The sequence below is a fragment of the Sciurus vulgaris genome, assembly GCF_902686455.1.
Source record: "Sciurus vulgaris genome assembly, chromosome: 18".
Taxonomy (NCBI): Eukaryota; Metazoa; Chordata; class Mammalia; order Rodentia; family Sciuridae; genus Sciurus; species Sciurus vulgaris.
In genome coordinates, this window is record NC_136479.1 from 31,321,046 (window position 1) to 31,330,046 (window position 9,001).

Genomic DNA, 9,001 nt, shown 5'->3' on the forward strand with positions numbered 1-9,001 from the left:
TAAATCCAGAGGTGCTCTACCACTGAGCTATAGCCCCAGATACTTTTATTTTAAGATAGGGCTTACCAAGTTACCAAGGCTGGCCTTGAACTTGCAATCCTCCTGCCTCAGCCTCCTGAATATCAAACCATACTTTTACATGACAGTGTCAACACAGGGCTTTCACAGGGTGGGAGGAAGAAGAGCAGAGAGTGAGCTGGAGAGACCTGGAAGTCTCATAGACGCAACATGGAGTCTGAACCTCCTGGGTGATGGGGAGCTACAGCAGGTGTTGTAGGGACATGACAGGGTCAGATATGGATGCCTTGGAAGGAACCTTCTGGCAGCATTGGGGAGAGAGGAGTGGGCAAGGAAGCCATGATAATCACGTCAAGCTCACTGGACATCAGAGTGGCTTGGATTTGAATTGCAGTCACAGGGAGGGAGAGAAACTGACTGTCTCTCTTTTAAGGAAACTTTGTAGAACTTTCACCCCAAACTGATTTTTATGTCATCGGCCACCCCTGAGTGGGGAATGGAAAATATAGTTGTTTAGTTGGGTTTTAGGCTCTCCAGACCAAAATGGGGACCCCATTCTAAGAAATGGAAATGGGCGGGGTGGAAAATAGCAACCTTGCTGTGGCATTGTGAGTCCTGGGTAGGTGACTTTAGTAGTCAGGGTTCTGCAGAGACAGAACCAACAGGATAGAGATACAGGATGAATGGACGAATAGGAGATGATTGATAGATAGATAGATAGATAGATAGATAGATAGATAGATAGATAGACAGACAGGCAGAAGTATAGATGGATAGTTGAAAGGAGATGCATCATGGATAAATGGATAGATGGTGAAGGGTGAGTGGTTGGGTAAATGGATGGATAGATGAATGGGTGGGTGGTTTAGATGGATGAATGGATAGATAGATTGATAGATGAAAGAGGATTTGACTGGGGAATTGACTTATGTAATTATGGAGGCTGAGAAGTGAAGAATATGGAAAATAATATCCCCCAAGGCAGCCCTCAGGAAGAAAGGAGGACAGTGTGGCCCGGGAGAGGTGTTGGGGGAAGAAGGCAAACATTTATCCCTTCCCCGACACAATGGATCCTAAAGGGAGGAGACGGATACTGGGCCCTGCCTGAACTTTGACCCTTTCCCTTTGCCAAGGAGTCCTGGAAGGAGAAAACCAAATAGTGAAGCTCCAGGTAAGGATGGATCCCAAAGGAAGAAGATAAGCAGTAAGTGCCAGGTTCTGGGCTTTCACCCTTTCGGAGTCATACTGAGTCTTGGAGGGGAAGGCAAACAAATGGGCTCTGGGCTCCGGATTTTTATTCCAGTGGCAATGAGTTTCAAGCTTTTACAACTGTTTCCCAGAGTTAGATTTTTTTTTTTTTTTTTTTTAACCTGCACATCTAGTTTCCTGACTCCCCAGCTGGCACGTCCCAAGTCTCTAATGATTAAGTCACACTAAACCTTCTGCTATGATTAACTCTCATCCAGACCTATGAAAAGCAGAGCCCTCTGGTAACCAGTGGCCATTTTCTCCCCTGAAAATGTGCCAAGTGTCATTCCGCAGAGGCTTCATAAAGACAGCTTGCGGATCCGTTTGAGGTCTGCTCCCGTCTCGATTATTTGGGCTTACAAGAAGTCCCACAGCTGGCCGTCCGCAGCCTGGACAGTGGGATGGCAGCAGTCCAAATCTGAGAGCCTCAGACCAGGGAAACTGACGGCTTCATTCTCAGGCAAAAGGCCTGAGAATCTGGGGTCCAATCGGTATATTTTGAGTCCAAAGGCCAGAGAGCCTGAAGATCTGATATCCTGGAGCAGCAGAGGGGTGTCCCAGCTCCAGGAGAAAGAGAGAGCAAGGACACCACCTTTTTTGTTCTGGGATCCCCGCCCCCCCCCCCCCCCCAGCCAACTCCATGAGCCCACCCAACACTAAGGGCAGTTCTTTTGCACTCAGTCTACCGACCCGCATGCCAGTCTGCTCTGGAGACATCCTCACAGACAAACCCAGCAGGGCTGCTCTACCTGGATGATCCTCAATCCAGTCAATTGACACCTGCTATGAACCTTCACAGGGACCTACACCTCCATTTGGCCAGGTGCCGTGCTCAGGGGCCTGGGTTGCACAGCAGAGAAGAAGCAGCAGGTCTCTGGAGGTGGTCACCAAGCCAGTGCCCTCCAGGAGAGGGTGAGGTCATTCAGGGCAGGTGACAGGGCAGAGGTCCCAGTATAGAACCCCAAAATAGGACCTGATATCCCAGGGTGGGGCTCCCAGGAAGTACTTGACATATGCTTGTTGAATATCGTGGTTTTGTCACATGACCATTCTCAATGTCCTTGGCAGGAACAGTTTCAGAGAGACATGTAGGGAGCCAGAGTCCACTGGGCAGCAGGAGGTGGGGGGGGGGGGCACAATTCTTTCCAGAAGTTTGGCTGAGGAGGAAAGCACAGTGCCCAATTTAACTCTGAATCCCAGCACCCAACATCATCATCATTATTATTATTATTATTATTATTATCATTATTCCCAATATACAGATAAGAAAACTGAGCTCAAAGAAGTGGAATGACTGTCCTTGGTTTGCAGAGGGGACAGGAGATTTGCCCTGAGCGTGCCCGTGCCTTGGCCACAGCCCAGCAGGGCTTCACCACCCGACACCCCCCTGCCTTCTCCCCTCACCCCAGCTCCTGATTTTCTTTCATAATCACAGTGGGCATTTTATAAACTAAACAAAATGAAGCTGCAGGTGTTGTTGCTATTTTTTTTTTTTTAACAAAAGAGCTCATTGAATAAGCAATGGGTTTTTCTGCAACTATTTTTAAAGATGGAGCTGCAGGCTAGGCCGTGAGGAAAATCACCAAGAGTGAGCTCCTGAAGGTCACCGGGCACTTAAGGGAAAAGCCCAGTGTTGGTGGGGCACCTTGGAGACCCTGCAGGCTGAGCACCGTGAAAGCATTTGTGCACAATGGACCAGGCTTCCTGAACCGATCAAGGCATCTATGCCCCCCCATCTCTGCAGTGCCCCTTGGCCCGTCCCTATGACCCAGGGATTTTATGATCCTTGGACTCCGTTCTCTTCTTCCCCCTTCCCCAGAACATTATTGGCCACTGGTCCTATCCTCATGGATCTCCAAGTTGAAACCTATCATCCTGGGAACAAAGCTAATTCCCAACCATTTCCATGACACAGAGACTTGGAGATATCAGTTTAACTATGTGGACCAAGCTGGGGGAATCAAGCCTGTGGTTCTCTCTGTCACCATGTCTCTAGCAGGGAGCTCTCTATTCCACTCCAGAGCTCTGTTTTGGGGAACTTGGAAAGTTCTAGAACTTTGTCTTAAGGCCTACCTGGGCAGCCAGACAGATTTTTATTCAGAACTGAGTGGGGAAGTTTCGTTCCTTGCACACAAAACTGTATGCAGGTAGCCCTGGCTCCCGGGCTACCTTGCTGTTTCCTTATCTGTAGATTGGGGTAGATGGTAGTAATAGCAGCTGTTACTGTTTACAGAGTCCTCAGTATGTGGCCCAGGCACCGTGGGCCCTTGTGGGTGCTATAATTTCTCCAAATAAGATAAGGAAAGTGAGGCTCAGTACTGAAAAACTACTTGTCCAAGGTGACAGGGCTTGCCGGGATTTGAGCCCAGATAGCCCAACTGGCCTTACCTGCAGGACTGTTGCCAGGATAGAAGAACATGGGAGGCAGGTCTTGAACCTGTACGTCTGCCCCAAGCCCTTCTGGGACTCTACCTCCTCCTCTGGAGCCTGGGCTCCCCCTAGTGGTCAGACCAGCACTTGCAGTTCAGTACCGTCTTCAATACCCAGCTTCCACCTGGTCACTCCAGGCTGTCTCAAGGCCTGAGAAATATCGACTCCCAAGTCTAAGAAGTTGGCACAGAATCCAGCAGGCTGAGAGTTCAAATCCCAGCTGCACTGCCCCTCCACCCTGTGATCTTGGCTATGCCTCTCAGGTAGGTGAAACCACTGAGCAATTAATTTCCCTTTGGTTCACACTGCATTTTCTCCTCTGGTTCCAAGAGGCAGGGGCCTTTGCTCCTTGGCCTCCAGGTCTTTGTATCAGATAATCACTGCTTCCTGGTTGTATTTGGAATGCAGAACAAGAAGGGATTGCCCTGGGTCAAGAGGTGGGAGAAGGCTGTGGGGTGGGGTCAGGGGACCCACCCCATCTGATTGTCGGGATGAACAACTGAGTTGTCTCCATGTTGATGGAAATCCTGAGGTCTGGCTCCTTTGGCAAAGCCACTTTTGTCCCCACAGCTGTGGGATCCTGTGGCTGTGCTTCCTGGGAGCCTGGGAGTGAGGGGGACAGACTCCCAAAGTCACCAGATGCACCTCCTGAAACTTGAGTCACCAACAACAATCTCCAACAACAGGAGTGTCAAATAACTACAGATCCCAGTTTAATAAGGAGACCCTTTATCAAAAGGACTCTTACCAGTGAGGGGGAAAGAGACCTTTGTCATAGTGGTCCCTGACCAGGTCTGCCAGGGGCTCAAAAGCTAGGCACACACACACAAGTGATGTACAAAGAATGTTTTGAGTTATTTTCCACAGAAAGGAGTAAATGAAGGTAGAAAGATCCGGGTGTGGGGATGGGGGTGGAAGGTCGGTCCTGGGAGGACAGGGGGGAGGGTGTTTTGCCCTGAAGCCAGGGGTTCCCAAGAAGAGCCAAAGTCCAGGGGCTTCAGGAACCCAAAAAGCTGAACCCAAGCTGGGCATTTTGCTCTGATCGACCATGGGGACAAGAAGTTCGGTCAACCATTTTGGGGGCAAAGAGAGAGAATGTTGAGGGTCTGTGTATAACCTTGTCTTGTCCAAGGTAAACTAGGGAGCACCCCTGAGTCTTCGCCCAGTCCTAGAGGGCAGGGGAGGCAGGTGGGTCTTTACGATAAGCTGTTTTCCAGAACGCAAAGGGTGGAATAAGAATTCTATCCTCATTAGTTATTTGAATCTGAAGTTCATAAGAATGCTCATTGTGCTAGGTGGCGTCTGCCTGTATTCCCAGCGACTTGAGAGACTGACGTAGGAGGATTGCAAGTTCAAGGCCGGCCTCAGCAATTTGGCAAGACCCTGTCTCAAAAAAAATAAATAAATAAAGTCTGTGAAATGTAAAAATAAACCCATCAGAGTCATTCATCTTTTTTTCTAGTAACTATGAAAGTCTGGCAGGCACACGGGGCACAGCTGGTTGTCCTTATCCTTGCAGTAGTGAGCACCAGCTGGATACAGGGGAGAAAAATTATCTTTTCTTCTTACCTTTTTGAATTCTCCCCCAGACTGCCTGTCACCAAAAAAAAAAAAAAAAAAAAAAAAAAAAAAAAAAAAAAAAACTATTAACAGGAGAAAAGCATACAGATGTATTTAATGTGGGTTTTATGGGAGACAGGACCCTTCACAAGGAAATGAAGAAACAGTCAGACCTGAGTGTTTTTATACCAGGTTTGATGAACAGTGGTGAGTCGTGGGGAAACGTGGCTGGACAAAAGAAATGAGCTAAATCTTGTTAACTGAGGACTGGCAAGGCTGAAGAATCTTGTCCAGATTCTTCCTCATGTCCCTCCATCTGCGGAGATAAGGATGCCCCTTTCCTCTGGCATGGGGTGGGGAGGTTCACATGATGTCTATGACCCGCTTCCCAGGGGAGGTGAGGGTCTTCCCTGCACCCTCTGGGCCTCAAATTCCTTCCACTTAAAATATGCAACATGCCAAGGGCGGCAGGACCCAAACCCCATCACTGGCTATTTGATGCTGCCAATGTCCCCTTGGAACTCAGAAAATCCTAGATCCTCTCCTTGGGGACACTGGAGGCTGGGGAAAGATGGTGACCCAGAGGTGCAGGGGGTGCCCGCCCATCTCACTAAGGAGCCCCTCGTGGTGGTCTTCTGCCAGAACTCTCGTTGCCATGGTCTGAGCCCAAGTCAAGGTCCGTCTCCTCTGTGCCAGGCTTGGCGCCGGGAACTGGTCAGGTACCAGGTACGTCCCCCCAAGGCAGGGCAAGGATGCAGATGGCCCAAGGGACCAGAAAGACCGAGACTGCCGCTGGCTTTGTTCGGCATTCTGATGGTTGGCTGAATGGATGAGGGGTGAACCCAGAGACCAAATGGGGTGCGATTAGGCCTGTGTTAGGGAGATCGGAGCAGCGGCATGGGGCGGGGCATCAGGCCGCGCGCGCCAAAGAGCAACCAATCAGACGCCGGCAGATGAATCCTAATGTCGCTTCGCACCCACTTGTCACTCAGCAGGACCCCCAGCCAATTTCCGGACTATAAAGAGCCTGGTCAGCCGGAGCCATGCGCAGATTCCCCAGCCCTCCACCCTGGCCTTCACCCTGGAGGACTGGTGAATCTCGCCAACCCCAATAAAGCTTTGTTCAGCCGCTTTGGGTCTGACTCTTTTTTGGCTACCCGCATCCGACCTTACAGACTGTGCTGTCGTTTGGATGCTAAATGTCCCCCAGAGGCCCGTGTGAAAAGGTCTAGCCTTGGTTCCCCAGGTGGTGCTCTTAGGAGGGGCCTAGTGGAAGTGCCTTAGGTCACTGGAGACAGGACCTCAGAAGGGATTGTGGGACCCCAGTCTCTTCCTCCGTCGCTTCCTGGGGATGCGATGGGCAGTTTGTTCTGTTAGACACTTTCCCTGCCTTGCCCTCCAGCACCCCCACAAGAGGCCCAAGTAGAGGCCTGCCCAATCTTGGACCAGAACCTCCAAAACTCTGAACTAAAGCAAGCTTTTTCTCTTTGTAAGTTATTTCAGATAGTTCATTAGCGTGATGGGGAACTAGCCGGAACCACGTGGGGCATGCAGAAGGAGTCAACGCTGTTCTAAGACTGGATAGATGCGGCGGGGGACCTGAATGTCACACTCCGCGAGTTTGGATTTGTCCTGAAGGTTCTGGAGAGTCCTTCGGGGTCAGCCTGGGAAACATTCCAGTGGAAGAGAAGTGGGGCACTGGCCCAATGGCTTCCTGTTCGTAGAGCTGATAGCACCCCCTGGTGCCCATTGCTGGGACTGCACCAGGTTGGGGTTATGGCTGGAAGAAAATGCAAGGGTGAGGTCATCCGGGGATAGGGAAGGTTCCAGCTCAGAGGTCAGTCCTGGGGAAGGAGACCTGAGCCCAGTTCTGGACAGGCGAGATGTGAGGAGTCAAGGAGAGAGCTGGACATAGGCATCCGGGGCCCAGGGATGTGGTCTGACCTGGAGACAAAGATTAGGGGTCATTTAAAGGGAAACTGAGGGGCCCTGATGGGCTTCTCGCAAGGAGAATCCTCCATCATCTAAAGCACAGAATTACGCGGGCCGTGTGTGTTTCCTACGTTTCTGTGCAAAGGTTGAGCCAGAGAAAGGTAGAAGCTGCCCTCACCCTCACCAGAGGTCTGAGACCTCTTGCGTGGCAGACGGGGGGACAGAGAAGGACGTGTGGCACCTCTGCCCCCCTGAAGCCCAGCTGGAGCTGCCCTGCCCACCCGGTTCCTCCCTCACCCCCTGCCATCTTGAAAGTCCTGCTTCCACTGAGACGTCCCTCTCCTGGAGCCTGGGCCCAGCACCTCGGAGGGTCCGAGCCCATCACTCCCTGAGGCCACCATGCACCCTGTGTGTACACACACCCCCACATACATGGGCATGCACACGTGTGCAATATACAGAGAAGAAGAGCAAACACAAGGTGGTCAGCAGAGGCAACCCGACCTCAGAGGGGGCAGCAGCCATCCAGAAGTGACCTCAACGAAACTCAGTGATCAGTGCACCCTGGATCTATAAAGGCCTCCCTGTTCTCCAGCTGTAGCCTCTGTCCCCCTGTCCCAACTCCAGCCTGTCCCAGGGACCCAGGGCAGATACTTAAGTCTGTTTTCTGTCACTAACAACAGAATACCACAGACCAGGTAAGGGATAAAGAAAAGAGTTTTTATTTGGGTTCATAGCTCTGGTCCAAGGTCCAGAGGCCTCATGTGGAGATGGCTTCTTGCTGACAAAGCACCAAGTGGTGAGAGACAGGACCTCGAAAGAGACCCAGCCAAACTGGCTTTTATAGCAGATCTGCTCTGGCAATAACCCATAGACCCATGAATCTGTTAATCCATTGACCACATGAATGAATGGATCCATTCATGAGAAGAGACTTAATCACATCTTGGTATCTCAGAGTTAGGATGAAATTTCAACCTGAGCTCCAGAGAGGGTGAAGCACCTTCAAGGGTTAGGGTTAGGGTTAGGGTTAGGCAGGAGCGAAGGCCCTGGTAAGCAGGGAGGGTATTGCCCCAGGGCCTGACAGGGGCCCCAGCAGGGCTTTCCCACCCCTGGGCTGCGGTGTCCCTAACACCTGGAAACACAGCAGGTTGGAGAGATGTGCACAGAGTGAGGCGTTCACTTGGGGACTTCGTTTCCAACAACAGGCTCACCTTGGGATCCTGCCAGGGTGCCAGGGTGAGGCTGTGAGTTCAACTGGGATCTTGAAGAGGCTGGGCAGACAGGGGAGCCCAGGGAGGGGGCTGGCAGTTCTCTTTGGTCTCCACACACACTAGTTCCTGCAGAATCTAACACTTTGGGTATCTGCAATGATCTTTTGCCATGGGCAGCCAGGAGGAAAATGTATGCTGAATTGGCTGGATTGCAGCGGGCTGTGGGTACTTCTGGAATGTTCTCTGGATGCTTGGAAAAATGCATGTGTTTGTTCACTCTTTCTTCCTGCTCCTGCTCCTGCTCCTCCTCCTCCTGTTCTTTCTCTTCCTCCTCTTCCTTCCTCTTCCAGTACTGGGAACTGAACCCAGAGGTGCTCTACCACTGAGCTACACCCCCAGCCCTTTTTATTTTTTTATTGTGAGACAGGGTCTAGCTAAGTTGCCCAGGCTGGTCTTGAACCTGTGATCCTCCTGCCTCAGCCACCCACCCCCAAGTTGCTGGGATAACAAGTGTGCACCACCACACCTGGATTTTTTAATCAAAGAGGAATTCACATAACATACAACGCCACCATTTTTAAGTGACCGGTCCAGTAGCA